Source organism: Phalacrocorax aristotelis, chromosome 6, assembly GCF_949628215.1.
Source record: "Phalacrocorax aristotelis chromosome 6, bGulAri2.1, whole genome shotgun sequence".
In the NCBI taxonomy this organism is placed as follows: domain Eukaryota; kingdom Metazoa; phylum Chordata; class Aves; order Suliformes; family Phalacrocoracidae; genus Phalacrocorax; species Phalacrocorax aristotelis.
In genome coordinates this window covers 61,015,523-61,037,843 of record NC_134281.1, presented here as the reverse complement: position 1 = coordinate 61,037,843, position 22,321 = coordinate 61,015,523, and the positions used below count along the sequence as shown (strand labels likewise).

At 42.4% G+C, this 22,321-nt stretch overlaps 1 long non-coding RNA gene across 1 annotated transcript in view; it reads right to left on the bottom strand.

Annotated features, from left to right (window-relative positions):
* The window catches only part of LOC142059419 (uncharacterized), a 443,822-nt gene that overhangs the window by 310,940 nt on the left and 110,561 nt on the right, over positions 1-22,321 (bottom strand). Inside the window, exon 3 of the long non-coding RNA XR_012661334.1 lies at positions 13,684-13,831. This is a non-coding gene — a long non-coding RNA (uncharacterized LOC142059419). The remainder of the gene's footprint in view (positions 1-13,683; positions 13,832-22,321) is intronic.

Genomic DNA, 22,321 nt, shown 5'->3' with positions numbered 1-22,321 from the left:
GCTGCTATCGCAGCCAGGGCAGCAGGAGGTGGAGGAGAGAGAGACCCGGATCCAGAGCAGGGTCCTGGGCAGCTACGCGCAGCCCGAAGGAACAGAGCACCTGCACGTTGGTACCCAATGGGTGCTGCTGCCTTCCACGGATGCATAGGCCTGAGTCCAGACTGGGCTGCTTAAGTAGGCACAGCCGATCTGCAGCCATTCATTCCCACTCTAAGGCAATGTGGTCTGGTGTAAAGAGACGAGAAGTCTTCTGCTCCAAAGACCTGTTGGCTTCGAGTCTCTCGGCTTTTGAGTTTCTGCGAGAATAGGGAAAAAGGGTTTTGCGCAAATAGGTGTCAACTGCTACGCATGCTTTATGCAAAGTCCTATGTTAAGTTGGTTTCACAGGTGACGATATGAAAAACATTTGGAGAGGAAAATACCTATACAAAGTTGTTGTTTTAAAGTAATCTGAAAGAAATGTACCATATTGCATTCCTGAATTGTGTTACTCCTCTGCTTTTCTTAAGCTTCCTGAAGTCATTCCCTTACTTTCCCTCACACACTATCAGCCGCATCTACAAACCACTCCAGATTATTTTTCTTCACATTTTCACTTCTTTTGTTTGTCCTAATCTTCTTTATCTTCACCTGAACCTGCCCAACCCCTCTCACCTTGCGGTGCGAATTTTAATGAAGGGCTGTTCAGACAGAACTCAAACCACACAGATTTATAGCACAGCAAGCTTCATCTGGAGAAGGCCTAAATTTATTTCCCCAGTTATGTAAAACTGAGCTCTAGTGTGCCCATAAAACTGCCTACAAACACTACTGATTGTATATCATGGATTACTCCACAGAAATAATTTAAAACATATTCAAGATAGCTTTCTTCCCTTTATTTTTTTTTTTAAGGGAAGATTTTGTTTCATATCTGCAATGGTGAGATATTAAATTAGAATCATTTTGTCCAGAGCAGGTTTAGACATCCATTTCTCCCTTCTGGATCAAACCCTCAAGGCGGTCGGCGATGCTTCCATCTCCAGGAAATCAGGCGTCGCAGTAATTGAGTGTGCATCCTGTCAAAGGTGCTTATGCCTTTTGAGTTAAGCTCCAAGGCTGTGTCACACCACGCAGACAGGCCATTTATTTAGGCTTCCCTCATCTGGGTAAACCGGGCTTTGTGTCACCTTGAAGGACATTGCGGATTAATGGTTACTCAGGACTGTCGCTGTCAGGGTAGCACTTTGAGAGACAAGTGCCTTTTGGAGTGAAGTACACAGGAGAACTGCTTTAACTCATTACTACAGCTCTAACAGTGGCTCATTCCTGGAGAAAGAGCACACGCCACCCGACACTCCTGTAGCAGCCGCCTCCTCAGGCTTGCAAGGCAATTTACAGAAGCTAATTAACAGTGTTTCCCACTCTGTCAGGAAAGAAAGGAAATGTTTACAAATCTCGTACTTCAGGCTGAGCAGTTTCGACAGAGAACAGCTCAGCTTAAGCTTAACCGGGTTTCTTTGGCTCACCAGGAGTTGATGTTAGATTTCCAATATCTCAGGTCAGCGTATCATTCATTAGCTCTCCTGCAGAAGCAAATACCTGTGCCCAAAAGTTCAGTTCCCACACTCTTACGCTGATTTTTGAACTGCTTTTCCTATTTTGTTTTTAGCCTAGTACAGAGGCCTTTGCTCATTGGCAAGGCGTCAATTTTAACTCAAGAGTTTCAGGGTGAATTGCAGAGGTGGCTGGTTAATTCGTAACCATGGCACGCCTCTCACAGGTAACTGCCTCCGCTGATTTCTGAGGAAAAAATGTCACTTCCATAAGGAGTTATTTTGTTTCCCTTCACAGAGAAGGAACCCAAAGGGTACTGTATGGGACTATTTTTACACTGCTGTCATGGTTTAGCCCCAGTCAGCAACTGAGCACCACGCAGCCGCTCACTTGCTCCCCCCACCCCAGTGGGATGGGGAGGGAATCGGAAGGGCCAAGGTAAGAAAACTCGTGGGTTGAGATAAGAACAGTTTAATAATGAAAATAAAATTGTAATAATGGTAATGACAATAATTATTATAATAATAATGATGATAATATAATAAAAAGGAAAATAATGAGAGAGAGATGAAACCTGGAAAAAAAACCACAAGTGATGCAACCGCTCACCACCCGCCGACCGATACCGCTGGTCCCTGAGCTGCCATCGCTGCGTGCCCCGACCAACTCCCCGCGGTTACAATGCTGGGCATGATGTCACATGCTATGGAATATCCCTTCGGCCAGTTTGGATCCGGTCTCTTAGCTGTGCCCCCTCCCCTCCCAGTTCCTTGTGTACCCGGCAGAGCCCGGGATGCTGGAAAAGTCCTTGACCAGTGTAAGCACTGCTCAGCAACACCTAAAGCATCAGTGTGTTATCAACATTATTTTCATGCTAAGTCCAATACACAGCCCTGCCCCAGCTACAGTGAAGAAAATTAACTATCCCAGCTAAAACCATGACAGCTGCCCCTGTTTTGCACACCTGCAGAGGTCTATCTTCCCTACAGACTGACTTACAGTAGCTCCAATACTGCTAGACTTGACACACTTCCCCCGGTCACGAAGGGGATTAGCCGCAGCGCAGAGCACCTTCTCCACCGCAGCCGCTGGCACGGCAGGGCAGTGTGAGGGACGGGGTATAACCTCGCGCACAGCCCTCAGCACAGCTCTGCACCGGCCCACGGTGCTGCACATGGGTGTTCAGAAAGGGCGGCGGGTACCTGCCGAAACGCAACTTGGGCTCTTGCACGTCTGGACTGGCTCTCCTCGCTTCAGAGCACAAAGCTCATCAAGGCATATACAAAAGCAGTCCTGTTCGCCAGGCCAAAGGTGGGCGGAAAACATAATAATTTTTATATGCTTTTACACTGATCTGAGCACTGAAGCAGGACTTGGGAGATTCGCAGGTCTCATCCTGGTCCTATGCCCAGGAATGAATTTCACTCTGAAAGACTAAACTGTGCTCTTAGGGCAAATGTTAATCTGCTCTTATTCTAACAGTATGGCCATATCATGATACAGAGCACTAAAATGACACCACGTGCAGCAGAGCCCCTAATCTGAAAGGCAATAAACACTGTAAAACCTATCAAAATAAATAAAATGATCCCAATGGGCTGTTCCACAATACATCATGTAGCTTAATAGCACGCAGTTTAGCTATTCAATAGAATATACTAAATAAATACCAACTCAGTTGATTTTATTAGTATTTACTGAATGTCAATATGCATGACATATGCCTAGATAATTATGAAATTGGATATTTATATACCATATGAAAATAGATATTTATGCCATTTGACTGGCTCCAAAAAAAATCCAGAAAATCCTGTAATTACGAGCATGGACCACTGCTCATTTGCCATATTAAAACAGAGTAAGAAAACACATGGAAATAGAAATATTTTACACTACAGTGTAAGATGATACTTTTATTAAAGATATAAATTAGAAATCAGTGCGTCAAATACATCTGGACGAAAGAGCTACATAAATTTCAGTTTTATGTTTTCCTTTCTAGGTTGTGCTTAGAAAAAGCGCAGAACTGACTCTCCAGATAATATAGACATGGATGCACATGTAAATACAGATACATGACTGCACCTGAATTCGATATGGTATTTACAACCATGCCTGGAGAGAATATAGCATCTCTGGTCAATCGCTTATGCACTGACGGAAGCAATAACACCAAGAAAAAACATCCAACATGCAACATAAGAAAAGTACTCCCTGTGGTCAGGCTCCCTGGAATGGAGATATTTGTTCTACCTGGAGCAAAGTTTGTCATGCCACGCAGGGGCTGCAGCCTGGCAGAGACGGTGGGACGGCCACGGACCCCAGGCAGCTACCGCTCTGCACTGCGAACAGCAATCCATTCATCCGACGGAAGCTGCAAAGCTCGCAGCAGATGGGCCCAAGAAATCATAACGCTCCTCCTTTGCTCACCTGAGTAATCAAAGGAACCTTTCTAATAAGGTCAAGCAAACGGTAGAGTGTGACAAGCTGTGTAGGAAAACAACCTTAGCGTACAGAGCTCCTGTCCGACTGAATAAGCCGCGTTTGCCAAAGTTTCATGCCACGGCCTAGCTAGTGCGCTTGGTGGCACAGACTCACAGAGGGCGTTTTCTCCACGTTTGCCACCTGGCCTCGCAGGAATTAGGTGATGGAGAGGGGAGAGATTTGTTCCAGAAATTCTGATAAATAAGCAGGCAGCTACTGCAGGCCTAGGAAAGCTAGTCAAGCTTTTTTACAAGTTTTTTCTAATTTGCATTCTTTTGGGATCCCTTAGTCATCTGCCAATAAAGAGGGACTCCTGGCCTGCAAATAACCCATTTAGATTAGCATACATTGACATACCAATTGGCCCCACTCTCATGTCTGGATATGGTCTTGTCTGAATCCACCTGCCAATATTATCAGCGGAATTATCGTGCGCTGACGCTACTGGGCCCTCTCCTGTAACGTTTCTGAGCCCCTTCACAAGGTGTTTGGCTTAGTTACGGGCAAGGGGCTTTAGCATTTCAAGCAGATATCGTTAGATATCAGTTTAGTATGTGCTCTATTTTCCTTTTCCATTTCCATTCCTACATAAGCAATACTGTCCGTTAATTTTAAAAGGGGCATTTAGGAACAACTTCTAAAGAGAAAATACTTTAATACCAGCTTGAGCTGTAAAAGAACTGACGGAGGAGATTTCTGTGCCCACGATGCTGGCTGTGCGTGAGCTGCCCTAAGTTACACCTCAGTTTTGCTTCAGTCAATCCCGAGCTATCGGACTCAGCAAGGAGCCATACTGGAGTCGGTTTTGGAGAAGTGTAATGGTCTGTGAAGTAGGAAAGGTCAGATTAGGTGATGCATTATTCATGATAGCCTTAAACTCGGACTGAATGAGTCTTTGACATATCTACATCTAAAGCATTTATCAGTGCTTTTGGGTGCATTCTTCCAGGCAGATGTATAAAGACTGACTATACACATAGTGGTGCTTCAAGAAACATAAAAAGGTCAATGTTAAAACACTCTCCCGTTGACTCGCGCTTTCCTGCGCTTACTGAATTACTGATCTAGCAAGTCACGTGTATTTATGAAAGTTGTTACAAATAACCCTTCGTGACTTAGTGTTCTCTGCTGTTGAAAAGCACTAAACGACGGTAACTTTGGGCTGTCTTTTGGCAATACGTGTAAGATACCAGCATTTAATCAATTTTTAACAATTTGTCCTTAACGCAAAAGTCGTTAACTTGGGGGATTTACTGGATAAGTAATTTACTCGGAAAAACTGTAAAGTGATTTCTGTTTTGTCAATGACTGTTACAGACTTGGCATGAACCAAGACTGCAATCACAAGTTGTTACAGAGAGTATAGTTTTACATTTCATTTTCAGTAGTAGTAAATCCAGATAAAGACCTTCCCATGTTTCTCTCCCTGTCTCTGTTTCCACCTCCCTGCTGCAACTTACAGCCTGTTTGAGCTGACTCAACTGTCTGTGGGGTATGCTGTAAAATTGATAAATGGGCTAATCTTGGGTTAAGAAGTCAAAAAAAAAAAAGAGAAAGGGATCTAAACAACTAGATAGATATTGACACATAGACTAGGAAAAATAGCCAGAAGTGTCTCATGAGGTAGAAAAATGCAGTACTCCTTGATTTGAATTAGAAATTAAGTTAAACAGAAAAGAAAGATTTAGTATCCACTATACTTTTGGAACATAATTACAAAATTGGAAGTTGAATTGTAACAAAATACTGACCCTTCCAGACCTCTATCTTGACTATTGTAAAGTTGACGTTGCACATAAAATATAAACGTTAAAGCAAGAAATACAAAAGCACCAACTACACACGGCAGGATGCAGCAAACTGACTTTCCTACTTTGGGAGAAATTTAAGATGAAGTTTAAAACTTGCCTTGGTTAAAACAAAAGCATGTTACAATAGCTATGTAGAAGACCATGGTGAGCTATGGATGGGTTTGGCTGAGTAAATCTCTTTGGGTAAGGAGAGAAGCATTAGAGGGACTGCCTGAATCCCACCAGCCCCCCACACTGGTGATGCTCCTGGTTGGCTCTGCCCTGCCGAGATGCCTATCTAACAGGAGAAACAAACCTCGGGCATACTGAGGGGATTCAGCCTGACTCGGTATGGCTTAAAGAAACCCAAAGAGTTCAGAAAAATACAAGCCAGTTGATCTTCACAGATATTAGCCACCAGCTAACCTGACCTTTACTTCTACATATTTATGAGTCAAGAACTGGCTTTTTATTCACTTCAGTGGATACTGTGTGTATGTATAGATGATGCTTGTAAATAACAGCCATCTTTCCTAGGCACCACAATTTTATTTTACAAATGTACAAGAGCGAGTTAGAGACCTCCATAATTCCATTTAATCTTAGTATCAGAGAGAAATGCCCAATTACAGTCATTGTACTTTTTTGCTTTTCATCCTTGAAGATGTAATAGTAGTCCTATCAGAATATTTTATCTACTCAGCTACAAAGTCTGTATACTAAAATGCCATGGACAGAAATATTTCTAAGAGAATATATGAAGACACCAGCCCCACCTTTCTGATTATTTCTGAGATATCCGAGTTCTCTTCTTTCTAAAATAGCTATCATTCCTTCAGTAAGTGTTTTCTTGATTAATTGATCCAGGCCCATCCATCTAACTTCAGCAGAAAAGGCTGAAACAAATACCTTTCAAACTCTTTTACAAAACTGCATAAGTGTAATTTAGCAGACAACCATGAATTTACACAAAACATCTACACAAAATGTCACTTTATTAGACAATTTTCTGGTCTAGTAAACCATCTTCAAGAATCTCCAAGCCTACACTAAGTAACCGATTGTTCCTGTTTCACTGACTCAGCTGACAGACATAGCTTTTACTGCATTAAGATTCTAAAAATTCCTCCGTTCTTTCAATTTTACAGAACCCATCCATCAGTATCACTTACAACAATACTGTCTGAGATGCTATCCCTAGCATCCAGCTATAATTTCCAAAGGTACTAAATAGGTTTTCTCAGGCTAATAATTCATCAGAGAAGCTGAAGTTGCTAGACCGTATCACAGAACCCCAGACTGGTGAGGGTTGGCAGGGCCCTCTGGAGCTCACCCCGTCCCACCCCCTGCTGGAGCAGGCACCCCCAGAGCAGGGGCACAGGGCCGCGTCCAGGCGGGGGGTGAATGTCTCCAGGGAAGGGACCCCACAGCCTCTCTGGGCAGCCTGTGCCCCTGCTCTGGCACCCGCACAGGGAAGGGGTTTGTCCTCATGTTCAGGGGGAACTTCCCGTGTTCCAGCTTGTGCCCGTGGCCCCTTGGCCTGGCGTTGGGCACCACTGAAAAGAGCCCGGCCCCATCCTCCTGACACCCACCCTCCAGGTATTTATAGGCATTGATGAGATCCCCCCTCAGCCTTCTCTTCTCCAGGCTGAACTAACCCAAGTCTCTCATCCTTTCCTCACAAGGGAGATGCTCCAGCCCCTGATCACCTTGGCAGCTCTGCGCTGGCCTTGCTCCAGCAGTTCCCTGTCAGTCTGGAACTGGGGGGCCCAGAACTGGCCGCGGTACCCCAGATGTGGCCTCACTGGGACAGAGCAGAGGGGGAGGAGAACCTCCCTCGCCCTGCTGGCCACACTCCTTTCCATGCACCCCAGGTACCGCTGGCCCCTTGGCCCCAAGGGCCCGGTGCTGGCTCAGGGTCACCTCGCTGCCCCCCAGCACCCCCAGGGCCTCTCAGCAGAGCCGCTCTCCAGCAGGTCCCCCCCAGCCTGTGCTGGTGCGGGGGGTTGTTCCTCCCCAGGGGCAGGACCCTGCACTGGCTCTTGCTGAATTCCCTGAGGATCCCCTGGGCCCAGCTCCCCAGCCTGACCAGCCCTCGCTGGATGGCAGCACAGCCTCTGGTGTATCAGCCGCTCCTCCCAGCTTGGGATCGTCAGTGAACTTGCTGCAGTTATGCTCTGACCCCTCATCCAGGTCATTGATGGATATGTTGAACAGGACTGGACCCAGCACAGACCCCTGGGGAACACCACTAATGACAGGCCTCCAACCAGACTCTGCCCTGTTGACTACAACCCTCTGAGCTCTGCCTTCAGGCAGTTCTCTGTCCACCTCACTGTCCTCTCATCTAACTCACACTTCCCTAAGTTTGTCTGTGAAGATGTTATGGCAGACAGCGTCAAAAGCCTTGCCGAGGTCAAGGTAAACAACATCCATGGCTCTCCCTTCATCTCTCCAGCCAGTCATGCCATCATAGGAGGCTATCAAGGTTAGTCAGGCGTGATCTCTCCTTGGTGAATCCATGCTAACTACTTCCCATAACCTTCTTTTCCTGTACATGCCTGGAGGTGACCTCCAGGATTAACTGCTCCATCACCTTTCCAGGGATGGAGGTGAGGCTGACTGGCCTATAGTTCCCCAGGTCCTCCTTCTTGCCCTTTTTGAAGACTAGAGTGACACTGGCTCCCCTCCAGCCCTCAGGCACCTCTCCTGTTCTCCATGACCATCTGAAGATGATGGAGAGTAGCTTAGCAACAGCATCCGCCAGCTCCCTTAGCACTCATGGGTGCATCCCATCGGGGCCCATGGATTTCTAAGGATCCTGTTTGCCTCGGTGATCTCTGACCCAATCCTCCTCAGCCAAGGGGGAGTCCTCCTCTCTCCAGACTTTCTCTCTCCCCTCTGGGGGCTGGGGTGCCTGAGGGGCAGCCTTAGCAGCAAAGACTGAAGCAAAGAAGGCATTCAGTAACTCTGACCTGGTGAGGCAGGATGCCGAGAGGGCACCCACCTCATTCAGCAGCGGGCCTGCATTTTCTCTGGTCTTTATTTTACTGTTGATGTATCTGAGGAAACCTTTCTTGTTTTCCTTGACATCCCTTTGCCAGATATAGTTCCAAGTGAGCCTTGGCCTTCCCCGTGGCATCTCTGCATACGCTGACAACGTTCTTATATTCCTCCCAAGTGGCCAGTCCATTTTTCCCACATATATTGTAAACCTCCTTCTTCCTTTAGAGTTTCTCTAGCTCTTTGCTCATCCATGTGAGTCTCCTGGCTCCTCTGCCTGACTTCTTCCTCACAGGGGTGCACGGATCTTGAGCTTGGAGGAAGTGGTCCTTGAATACTGACCAGCTCTCTTGGACGCCCTGACCTTCTAGAGCCCTAACTCATGGGATTCCTCCAAGCAGGTCTTTGACAAGGCCAAAGTCAGCTCTCCTAACTTTACTAGTTGTGCTGTTCACAACTGTTGAGGCTTTTTTGGGGGAACAATCATGCACCAGCTTCACAGCTACCTGTGGTAGTATAAACCCGTATAATTAGTCAGTTTTACAGCTAAGTTTCTATCTGCGTTGTCACACCAGAGTGCAGCAGCTGTATCAATCCTGTCACTCATGGCAAGTGGGAGACATTCTCAGGATCACTGCTGATAAAAAAATACACATCATATGGAGGAGGCTCAGACTGTATGAGGATGAGTGCACAGTAGTTGACAGTTACGTCATCGTTCTTTACCATTGACCCATTGCGGATAATTTAATTCTATTTTACTGGGACTAGATCAAGCATGACTTCAAAGACCATATTAAATGCAGTCAATAACAAGACAGAACAGACACTTCAAAGCCTTAAAAGAAATAAGTCCACATTTTATCTTCCTGAGTTTAGTATGCAGCTTCTATAAAGGTCTACATTTAAACACAATAACGCTTTGGTGGGACTTACTTTGTCTGCTTGATAGCTGGATCTCTATTTTGTACACTTTAAAGTATCTAAATGCTAATAAAAATATCTTTGGGAGAGAAAATTCCCACTAGAACTTGCATATTAAGTTAAGCCTTTCTACCGAGAATATTATTAAATCCCACTAAATCCTATTTCCATTCAGTCATCAGCAGCTCTGCGCATAAATAGATAGAAAGAGTGCTATAAGGGATTATGTTTGTGAAAGAACTATCATCTATCACTCCTGGCTCATTCTTTAGCAACAAAGTAATGACGATTCTTAAAAAATTAGTTTTAATCTCCCTTAATCAAGACATTACTGGCAATACTATTTTAAATCACATAAGTACCTTTAAGAACTTTAGCAAGATCAAACTATGAGGTAAACTCTGAAGATGAGCACTTTTCTTACTCTAACTTGCTACACTAGTAGCATAATGGTCAGGAATGCAGAATGAGGGATTATATCAGATTTGCCAAAAAATACTCTGAACATTGGTGGAAAATGAAAGGTGTCAATAAACATATAGAAAGACGTATGAGAAGAGCTCTTTTTTTTTGTTAGATTGTAAGAACTTATCCAACAGGGAGAGAGAGTTCTTCTGAAATACTTTTTTGAAAGGAGAAGAAAGCAGATTAAGACAAAATATTTCACTAGCTTTAAAAAAAATCCAGGTAAAACATGAAAAGACAGTTTTACCCCAAACGTTCTTGCACACAGAGGTTTAACTTGTAGAATACTACGATACTTTTGAATAATATCTTGCTTCTGAACTGCTAGTGTAAAGCTAATGTATTTCCCTTCAGGTAAGTGAGGAAGAGAGATTTGTTTTGCTGTTAGGAATGAAAGGGGGTTCATAACCTTATGAAGAAAATCATTCATCCAACAGTTGCATTAGTTGGCAGAAATGAGATGCAACACAAGCAACATGTTGGGAATTGCACAGGAACTGGCAGACACATGGTGATAAGCAGCAGGGAGCTATCCTTCCAACTGCAGAAGTCACTGACGTACATGTCCACAGGGATTCATCCATCAACCTAAGTGGAAGAGTCCATTTCTGGTCTACCAGAAACAAATGGTGGGCATCCTTCCTTTCAACCCATTTGCCAGCACTTCTGGGAGGTCTTCGCCCATTCATGGCGCTCACATGCCGTTTCAGGGCCCAGACACAGATTAACTCACCCTCTGTTCCAGCTTCTCAACAATCAGACTTGGCGATAGCTTACACCAAGAGAAGGCGAGTCCTTGAGAGTGCCTTTGAGGCACGTGGGTGCCTTAAAATTACCTTCCTATAGGTCCTGCCTCTAGGCCTACACATCCTACTTGAATACTTCAACCTGAATTACTATTGCCATAGCTTCCCTCAAAGGCCGAAGGGAAGAGCGTGCCTAATCCTGGCATACTTGTGGGTCTTTAGCCAGCCAAACCTGTACTCACTCAGGCCAGATCCTGAACCAGGAAGATATTCCCTCTTGGATGTAGAAGAAAGAACAGATCAAGATTTACTCATCGCCTCTCAGAATCAGAGGGGGCAGACTCGATATTCAGATGTCATTAAATCTATATACATTTTGAAATATTGCATCTGTTTCATTAAGACTTGAGGTCTTTAATATACACTTTCATGAAAATTGCCCGTCAGAATGCCACAAAATTCTCAGGGGAAGTTAATTTACTTCACCTAGAGCAATTTTTCTGATTTAGCCATTTTCCAGTCTGATATGGGCTTCAGAACTTGTGCTGCTAACTGCATGTTACACACACTGATGACTTCAGGCGTTCTGGAAAGAAAATACTGGGTTTGGTGCTGTTCCTTCTTCTCTCTAAGGATGTTTGCTCACCTCAGTGGCTTTAGAAAATATTCTACTCAGCACCAATACTGAAAGAGCATTTTGTTTCCAATAACGCAGTGATGCACAAGCAGTCTACCTTTGCTGCACGAATAACGACAATCATTTGGAGTCAAATATAGTTCTTGTTCACAGAGACCACAGGTTAAAAAAATCTCTGTGGATGTACATATAACAAGTCTAGTCTAAGCCTCCAGGAATTTCCTTACAGCATTTTCTATGTTGACTTTCTCATAGTTAAAAGCTTCATTTTTTATATTTTTAATGTACCTTTGCAATTTCATTTTGAGAGCTGACTTTAACAGCTTGCTCCTACACACCATAGCAATTTCAAACGCTCTATCTTTATATACGGCTACATTTAGGTTCAGGCAAACTTTGCCAGTTTCTTCACATATGCTAGCAACAAGTATTTTCAATTAACGTTTGGGGGGTGCTTAGTTTGTTTTTAAGACTGTATTGATAAAGCAGAAATGGTGGATTTGGGTGTTTTTATGGAATACAGATTACACATGACTGGAAATTGCAAAGAAAGAGAGCACATCATACCACACAGGAACACCACCTACAGTAATAAATCAGATTATTCAAACAGCATAGAAGCATCAGACCTCAGTGTAAGCCTACATTATTTGTTTAGCCTAGAAAACATAATTCAATAATATGTGCTGCTGGAGCTAAATCCCTGAAGGAAATGGAGCTTTAGTCTCTAAAATACTAAATGAGATTGAAACAGAGATATGCCAGCGTGTGTGATTTCAAGAGCAGCCCTCTCCTTCCTGAGGTTGCCTTATACTGTTCTAGAGGGGCCTGCTTTTAGACCATTTCCTTCAACAGTTTCCAAATTCCTAAGACTACTAAAACCCAAAAGCGCAGGGGCTAAGACGATTAGGTGATAAAATACAGCAAGATTTATAGTTTAAAAAGCAAGTCAATGAAGTCTAGGACACAGCAAAGAACAGAATTTGCTTTTGCCAAGTCCAATGCAAGCTGTACTTCCTAGCCCCGCACCCACGCCCAGTTTGTAATGAAACAAAAAGCTATGTTGCCCTCAACAGGAAAACTGCAGGGCATTAATACCTTCTGATTACTGTACGTCATACTTGTTGCAACACAGCACCACAAACCTTCGATTTAGACCTGAAAGGACCCTGTGTTGGCTGTGAATAAGCTATTTTCTTGCCATACCCAACAGCCAGCAGTCACACAACATGGGGTTCAGTGATCTGGGGAATCACTACCTGAACAGAACACCGACAGAGCTGTACGACAGTTAAAAGCAACCAACATTTAATGCCTACCATCTTTTTCTGCATTAAAGCAACTGCTTCCATCCTTCCACCTATTCTAGTTTATGCCAGGAAGTAATCACAGAATCACAGAATGGTAGGGGTTGGAAGGGACCTCTGGAGATTATCTCGCCCAACCCCCCTGCTTACAACTATCGGATAAATATTGGATATTAGGATAAATATGTCTCAGCACTTATTCAAGCCTTTTTTAAGTATTGGAGAAGCAGAGAAATATGTCTGACAGCTACAGGAAGCATCATAGTACAGATAGAAACATGAGAACCTGAGGTCACGTACCTCGAAGGGCATTCATCATGGGGATAAATAGGACAAATAGATAAATGTGCACTGTGATGTCAATTAGGTTCATAAAATGGGAAGTCCAGTGAAGGTTAACTAATACCGAGCTCCATTCATTCACTTCAGTGCACTGTAAAATCATCAGCTATAATTACTTTATGCATTCCATTAACATAACTAATTTACTCTACAAGGTGTCTGGTTAAATGAAATTACTTTATTAAAAAATATCGTTGAACTGTAACTGACAGCATTTTTGACTGTGACTGCAGCTAATCTAGATTTCTTTCACCAGTACTTAGGCTCAGATAAATGTTTGTAATCCTCCTCTCCTAAAGCTGTGACATTTTTCTATTCTGACCTTTATACAGTATTTATAATGGATAGACATTGCATTGACAGTACGACCATACATAAGTTTAAACTGTCACAGCATAAAGAAAAACCAAAATGTATTAAGAGTAGTCAGAAAAAATTGCACCTACTGTATCTATTCTTTTCCCTTCTCGCTTTCCTTTCCCCTTCTTTGCGCTAGAAGAGTCAGTAGCTGTATGCACTTGAAATATCTGGCTTTCTTCAGAAGATTACATGCAAATTATTTTGAAAAGTCAAAGTGTCACAATCATTTTTCACCTATGGAGAAACAAAAGGGAAATATACAATATCTATATGAGTAGACAGAGACACAAGCTGCAGTCTTCAGTTTTCCCTCCATGAAATACTAAATATGATTGAAAATTAAGTTTTATTGAGCTATGTAATATCTGGTGATTGACAATAAATTATTATTGTGTTGAATAAATTGCAAGGAGGAACATTTAACAGCATTTACTTTGATTCCTTTTAATCTAGCTGGTAGTTACAGCGTTGTGTGTCGAACAATAACCAGAATAAATCCTGGCTCAATCAATGTTTTCTCTAACAAAATCCATTTCTAATTAACCAGGTTTTCCTGCACTCTAGACTGGCAGCACTAATTTGGCTTTTTGCAACTGCGTAGTGTCCTTCCTGCATTTCTGTGCATCAATACAGAGCCCACGACAGAGACAAGCAGTTTAAAATTCGCTTCTGCAAAATAACAAAGAGGAGGATGAGTATCTGCCTTAGCTATGGAACAAGGAGTGCCTTGCGATCATGCCCTCATACAGCAAACAGAAGACGACAGGCAGGTTACCCTCTCACCCTCTTTCTTTGTGACCTCCAGTCTACTCTGAGCCCTGTTGTTTTTCCCTAGCCCGTGGTTAGCCTCTCCAGGGCAGGTTTCCTTACATGCAGTGAGAATGTACGTGGACGCTGAACATTATGACCTGGAATTCCATGTCATTGTAGAGAAGAAAGAGGATGAAAGAGAAGAAAATACATGCTTCCTTCAATTCACTTTAATTCCTTTTTATATAGAGAAACTGAGGCTACAGAAGGCAAAACAGATCAGACAAATTAGTGAAGAATAGCCATCCACATACACGTGCAATGCCGTGCCACGCCATACCTCCTCCCAGAGGCACTGCCTCTTGCTCCTCCTGTCCTGTGAAGCCCATGGACGATACACAGCCTTGTACCATTACCTCTTCACTCATATTTCAGTAGATCAATAAGGACTCTAAAAGACTCTTTGTTCCCTACTTCCCTACAGCTAAACATTGATTTGCAGTCACTAGAGTAGGTCTGGCAGTCTCTGCACACCTCTGGTCCTACATGATAAAGGCACTTTTTGTAGACGGTGAACAATTTTGTTATGCCTCATTAAATGGTGTGAAGATGGCAGAAATCTGTAAAACACAGCACATGGTTAAGCAGGGATTAAAAATAAATATGTGGCAAACTTCAAAAATGCCTACCTGTTTTCTGGGAATTGAAATTATATTTACATGTCATAGCTGTGGCTGTACAGCATTGTGTATAGTTACTAACTTACACAGATCATTTTTCATCTACAGAAAGAGACCTGTGGAAATAGTTACAGTTTACTGTAATTATAGATCTCTTAGAGAAGTTCTCTTGCAGCAGATGGGAATTATTAAAGGTATATCCCATAATAAGCCAATGGAAATGCTTCCCCTGAGCGGACTGTGGAAAAGATATTGCACTGTTCGCTTACTAATAAAATAAATAACTGAACATCTGACGTTCTGATACTTGAGAAAGGGGAATAGACCTCATTCCTAGTGGCAATTTCCCTGTTACATTTCATACTTGTATTTCAAATTCACTTGCTCAGTGATGACATCTCAAATGTAAATTGCAAATGTAGGTTTTTGTCTATACAAATGCTTATTCAGATATAGACCGAAATTAAAATTACTTGGTTTGGAAAACCTGGATAAACTGAGCATTGCAGAAGCTCAATACTCATCCAATTCGTGTTTGCAAGAACAGAAAAGCAGTCCGTGCAAAATTAAGAGAAGTTTCAATTCTATTCCCTCCCCACCGATGTTTAGAAGGGAGAGATTGAAATGTTACTTGGATAGTCTTGACTGATATCTGTTGTCTGTTTTCACTGGCATCTGAAGTGCTTTGAAAATTCAAAGCCATTAAGAATAATACCTGTAAGTCTGCTGACAGACTGAAAAGCCAGGTATTTTATAAAGATCCTTCTGCGTACGGTTGCGTCACAGCAAGTCCTTGGGGACTTGTGCTTTTTCCCTTCTGGCAGCACTGTACATATATGCTGCAATACCTGCATACTAGTTAAAGGCTGACTTCCAGCACGTCTGTTGTTACGCAGCCCCAGCAGACCACGGGTTTCCTATTCGACCATGCGCTTTCTGCTCAGATGTACGCTCAGGCTACAGCATTAGAGCCGCTCACAGAGACACTGGCCAAAAGCAGAGAAGAGCAGAGATGCTTGGAGAGAACTATTCCATGTGAAATCTCTTAAATCCCTCACTGTGCAGGAACCAGAGGGGTTTTTTCAGCTGACAACCTATTTCTGGAACTCAAACACCGTATATTGGAAATTTTTTTCCACAAAGAAAAAAAAAAGTCACAGTTACATATGACTTCATAAAATAATTGTCAGATACTTACAGAAACAATACAGACCTGACTCCTTAAGCTGGCATGGTTACCCTGCAAAGGAATCAGATCTGTAATAAAGAGCTATATAAAAAGCAGAGCCTTGGTACCTCTGGAAAAGCACCTCTCTTGCCGCACATAGCTGCGTGTCCTCGTGCTATTTTTCTAATTGCTCAAATCTAAGACCACGCAAAGCAATATAATTGATATTCTTATAAGAGATAAGAATTTTTGTAGGTGAAGAGTACCATCTGCAAGTTCTCATTTTTGAATGACACTGAGAAGCTATATTATAACAATTTTGGAACCCGTCTGAGCGTTCCCTGGTTCTCCTCCCACGGCTGAGCACAAGAGTGGGAGCAGAGAGGTGATAAATTTTGCATTTTGCTAGATTCAATAACTAAGCAAACAGTATTTTTCCTAAGGCCTGCCTAGGAGGTACTGACTCCCTTACTGGCGAAAGAATAAATATCGCTTCTTCAGGAGCTAAACCTCAGACAGCACATCAAACGAGGCTTTCGGCCATTGAAAATATCAAATCTGACTTCTGGAAACTGCACCCAGGGTGACACCTGGTTTTTGGTGACGGGGGCTGAACTCCGTGGAACACACTACGACAGATGTTTAACTGGTAGGGAAAAAAACTTGCGAAATATCTGCTTCCAAAATGCAAATTCTAATTAAAAAAATACTACCCTGTGAATGAACTGTGACTTTCTAGAGTTTATGTGAGCACAAAAATTGGCCTGCTCTTCATTTTTAATTAGAATATTTTCAACTTAAGACAAAAACACATTTCTATAGCAATCCTTTCAATTTCATCCCTCAGAAGATGAAAAGACTACATCCAAGTATTCAGCTGGTTCACCAAGTATACAACAGTTCAGTCTGTACAGAATAACTATTAAGTATTCCAGTTCTCTCAATTTAACCACGTCAAAATAGCTTACAAGCCTTCAAGAATAGCTAACAAATAATAATTCAACAGGGTGAATACAAGGGTTTGAGGAAAGTGCTAAGGTATTTTATATGAATAACACAGCTATTCAAAGAGACAAAACAGCCTGATGGTTTCATTAATTTAAACAGTTCATTAGCTTTTCCACAGGGGGAGAAAAAAAATCCATTAGTACTAAGAATGCAAAAGACACTTTTAAGGATGAGACACTACTGCAGCCACGCGGTTAGCAAACGGCTGAAACCTCGAGTTTGGGCTTTCCCAGTTTTTCCCATTTGTGCCTCAAATATGCATATATGCCAACAATAATTATTTCAATTATTACAATGTCTACTGCACACCTGGTATAACACAAAATACCCGCCTCGTCCTTAGTCAATGTTTATCCCTTTCCCCTCAGTTTGCAGAGTTGGGTGAAACGTTAGTCCCACGCACGAGAATCGTTCCAAACCTCCAGACAAGCGCATTGCCTTAAGTACAAAGTAAAGGAGAATCTTTAACAAGGTATTTCAGAGACACTTGATATCCAGTGTATTGCCCATGCAACTACTCTGCTTCTTAAATCTGATCATTTACCACGTATGCAGGCATCGTATACTTCATTGTTCATGTTCTTTGTTAATCACACACATATTGAGCTTTTAAGAGGCCGCACTGATTCTGAGCTTGTAAGGGCAGTCCCACCGATGAGAGCACACGCGTATGAGCACAGGCTCCCTCCGCATGCAGGAGTGTGGAGAAGCACAGCTGTGCTTCCCTACATCTCTCTTCTGTTTTCCGAGTTTGGTAGATCATAGGCTGACAATGAGTTAGAATTAGAACAGTAAACCAAAGGTCCAAATCAAAGGCAGGGATATAATCAATGTTGCAGCATATATTGTTTCTTGGGTTAGTAACATACGTGAAGAGATGTGTTTGGAGCAAGTAAAAACTCTAAAATTTTATATGTTCCTACACGGAATATTAGCGATCGTGTGCAACATTCCATTAAAACCCATCCTACTACCATCCCATAGAGTCACTGCAAATAATTTACAAGTAAAATCTTTTAAACTTAGTGTTTTCAAATACCTACTGAAGCCAGTCTCCATTGACATTTCCTCATAGACAAGTTTTAAATGAATAGAACTAGTAATATTGGCAAACTGTACTACCAAGACATCTCAGCAATGCCTGAAGTGAATTGGACGCGTACTCCCCATTCCTGTTAATACCAGCAAATCACGCGTTGTGCTGAAAACAGCTTTCATATAGCACTTCATTTGTATCAAACGTTATTGCCAAAAAAATCATCCTATATACGTAAGGCACCTATATCCGACTTTCCACCTTTAGGTCAAGCATAACGAGTAGTGTAAAAATATTCCTGACCCTAGGCTGCACGCATACAAATTAATAAAGAGGTAAAACCACTAAATATTGCCAAATCCGAACGCAGCCTGATAGCACCTCATTAAAGTAAAGCAATTCTAGCCAGTTCTGCCTAGACTCATTCCACCTCCTTAAGCACCTAACCAAAACAATTACCTAGAAATGCGGTGACCCTAAACTGTGGTTATATATCAACTCACTTAATCCCTCAGGATGACTCCTCCAGGGAGCTCTCATCCTACCTTGGGTGCTACAGTTACCTGCCCAGGGATAGGCGGGCTTAACTGACCTCCCATCTGCATCAGGACAAGGTTCAGGGCACACACGCATGCTCAGCCAAGGGGTCTGCTGGTGTCCGTGTTTTGTGGCTAAGCCCCCTTGAAAAGAACCATGGAATTATTTGAAGCCCTGAGAAACTGTGCTGGTGAGAATCGTTCACCTTCACCTCGGGACACTGTGTATTTTGCTACTCATGAAAATAATACAATTATCAAAGAATAAAGAGAAAACGTACGCATAAAATTTGGCTAAGGAGAAAACATAAGTATATAATATCTCATAATATAATTTGTATTATTCCTCTGAAATACTGTATACACAGGAACAACAGTTGCCTGACATTCTCCACCAATGACTAAGAGCCACCAAACTTTCCTCCGCTGCTTTCCATTCGGTGGTCCCAGCACCAGTTTGGGCACACAGCACCCACACCTACTGCGCCTGAGACATTTCCGATGACGAGACGGCCTCAGCTCTAGCCCCTATCTTCATTATGAAATGCTTCTTACATTCTGCTTTCATTTCTGTTTTGTCAGGCACCGGGTATTTATAGCGCACCTCTAGAAGGAGCCATCACATTACTTACTCCCCTACCTACAGCCCCTTTAGATGCCAAAAGTGACAGCCCCTGAAGCGGCGAACACCGCGGCCGGGTACCCATGTTAGTTGCATAGCTGTACCGTCTCCCCCTCTAGCAGCTCAGGTACTGCAGGCACAGCGTCACGGGGAAGCAGCAGCTTTTCTGGACAGCCTAATGTAGTCACCGGCTAATTTAACTAGTTGCCTTGACGGTCTCCTGGCAAGCACTGGACAACTCCCCCTGCCACTGGCCTTACTATTTAGCCAGGATAGATTTGAAAATTAGTGAAGTTTTCTTCCATGTTCCATTTTGAGAGTTTCCGCTTGTTTGGCAGATTCTCTGTATGGTTAAAAAGAAGAATTCAGCTAGAATCAGTGTTATCTTCTCAATGCCAAATCAACTTTCATTTTGCCCAGAGCCACAAACCAAAAACTTGCTCAACTTTTCACTATTGCTGATAGCGCTGCAAATCCAAACAAAGGAAGCATAAGGCGCTCTTCTGACAAAACTATTTCTGATGGAGTAGCATGAAAAGCCTTGAAAAAAAACAAATTGTCTGAAATATATGCAATATAGTGCAATAAGCATGAGTATAAAGTGCTATTTGCAGTCTACTACGAAAATACAGGATAGCAATGACAGCTGTTCTAAAAAAAAAAGAATATAGGTTTATTCTTGACCTCCAGATGAAAGCAAAATTAAAACTCTCCTACTGTGAAAAAAAAATCAACTGTACTAATATGCATGTTGGTACATGTCACACACAAGTCGAGGTGTTGGACACAAATACATGAACTAAATCTTACAAGCTCTGGAAATTCATCACACAGGCTACAATGCTGTAGCAGATTTACAGCATCCCATTCAAGAAAGATGAGAAACAACCAAAGCCCAGAGAAGATCATCGGGTCATCTGAAATCTAGAAAATACTGCCTCTGCTTGAAAGAGTTAGATTTCTTTACTGTATGGGAGAAAAAAAAAAAATGGGGATTCACATGGTGGTAGGTGACTGTAAGAGACTGCTGCGAAGAAAAGAGAAGTAAATTCTACTCCGTGGTCACTGTGGGCAGGACAAGTAACAAGCTTAAGTTGCAGAAGGAGATTTAAGTTACGTAAAATATTCTCATGAAATAGATAAGCTGCTCAAACTGCTGTCTCAACCCTAATCTATTTTTCTGTTAGTTGAATATATTTAATATGTGGTCAACCCTTACGTATTTTGAAGTGCATGAATTAATAAAAAAAAAAAGAAGAGACAGGAAGCATGAAAAAGGTGCCTAAAAAATCCCATCGACTTTTGCAGGTTCAGGATTTTGCCCCATAAGAAGGTGCAATGCTGATATGGCTTTATTTGCATTTTCTTTCCTAGCTCAGTATGTGTAAAAAGAGACAGAGAAAGAAATCTTTTTACTGAGTGGATAATCTCCACAGCAGAAGTGAACGTTACTGGCAGTAGCTGCAAAATTATTTATATTTTTTTTTAGCCAGTGGTAGATGAAGGGGGATTCTGCAGTGCTTGGAACAAATGGGATTAATTATTTCCTAAAATTAGAACCACAGCTGTATTTTAAAACACATAAAAGGCAATTACTCTGCCGCTTAATAGATTTCATGTTGATTGTGCTACTGTTTTCAGACACCTTTGTTTCCTGATACTTAAAGAAAAAAACAAATCAGAACATTCAAGAAACATCAAGTGTTAAATTGACAATTTATGGTTTTTAAGGCCAATAACCATGTGCTGGTGGTGTGGGGTTTTTTCCTTTATGGTTCATCTTGCATAAAATCCAATCTTACTCAGTTTTCTTAAGTGCCCAAAAAGCAATATCCTGGTAAGAACATTGTTGAAAACAGTAATTGAGTGAATCAGCTATGAATCCTAGCCCTGTGCTTGTCTAGCAAATACATAGCATTAGAGAATAATTGTCTTCACTTTGCAGTTACACCAAGAGCAATATTTTACAGATAAAGGCAAAAACACAGGGTAAAAAACCACCTTTATTTTTCAGCAATACCTGGGCAAGAGCTCAAACCATGCTCTGCGAGCTTTTAACAGCTTTGCCCCCAATTTTGTACATTTACTATCAGGCAATTTCAAATCAAATCAGGGTGAAAGTTTGTACCTGGGCTATCTGTTCAAAACTGATGGGATTTTTGTTACAAAAGATTTTCAATTACTTGTCTTTCTGAATTTATAAGGAGAAAAAACTCCTCCAATTTGGGGAGCAGATTAAGATGCACGTTACCAACTATCATACCGTGAGTTGAACCTCTTTTTTTCTATTTTATTTTCAAAGTACAAAGAATTTTTAGATAATAAATTGACTAACCTCAGGGTGGGAGGCTTTCAAAACACCAATAACAAAGGATATTTAAATATGAACATTAGCAATTTAGTATAGAATATTTCACAGCGAAATATCTGATCAAGCACTCAAAAAAAATAGCAATACGCTGAAACCTTCTGACCGCATAATGAACCTTGATGAGTGAAGCGATGGTTTCTGTTTATACCTATTTTATCGGTTTGAATTGAAACAGGTTGAACAGATTGTATTTCTGTATTTAATCTGCTGTAGCTATTCACAAAGCAGACATGCCAGTAAAACCGAGACAAAACTGGATTCTGGCTCATCATTCAGAAGGCAAGGGTGCTGCGGGGGCTGCCGAGACGGCGACCTGCTCTGAAGGGTGGGCTGCATGGAGGCAACGTCCAAGACTGCCCGCGGGTCTGCTGCCCTGCGGCAGGTAATTGCTTCCATTACACTTTCTAACCCACCGGGTTATGGGACTCTTCTCACTTTCCCTGATGACGTGGCTCATCTGTATCAACCGCTGTCGGAAGCGACGCTGCGGCACAGACTGGCGCCGTGTTGCGGCTGCCTAGCCGTAACTCTGTGTGGACTTCATATATGCTGA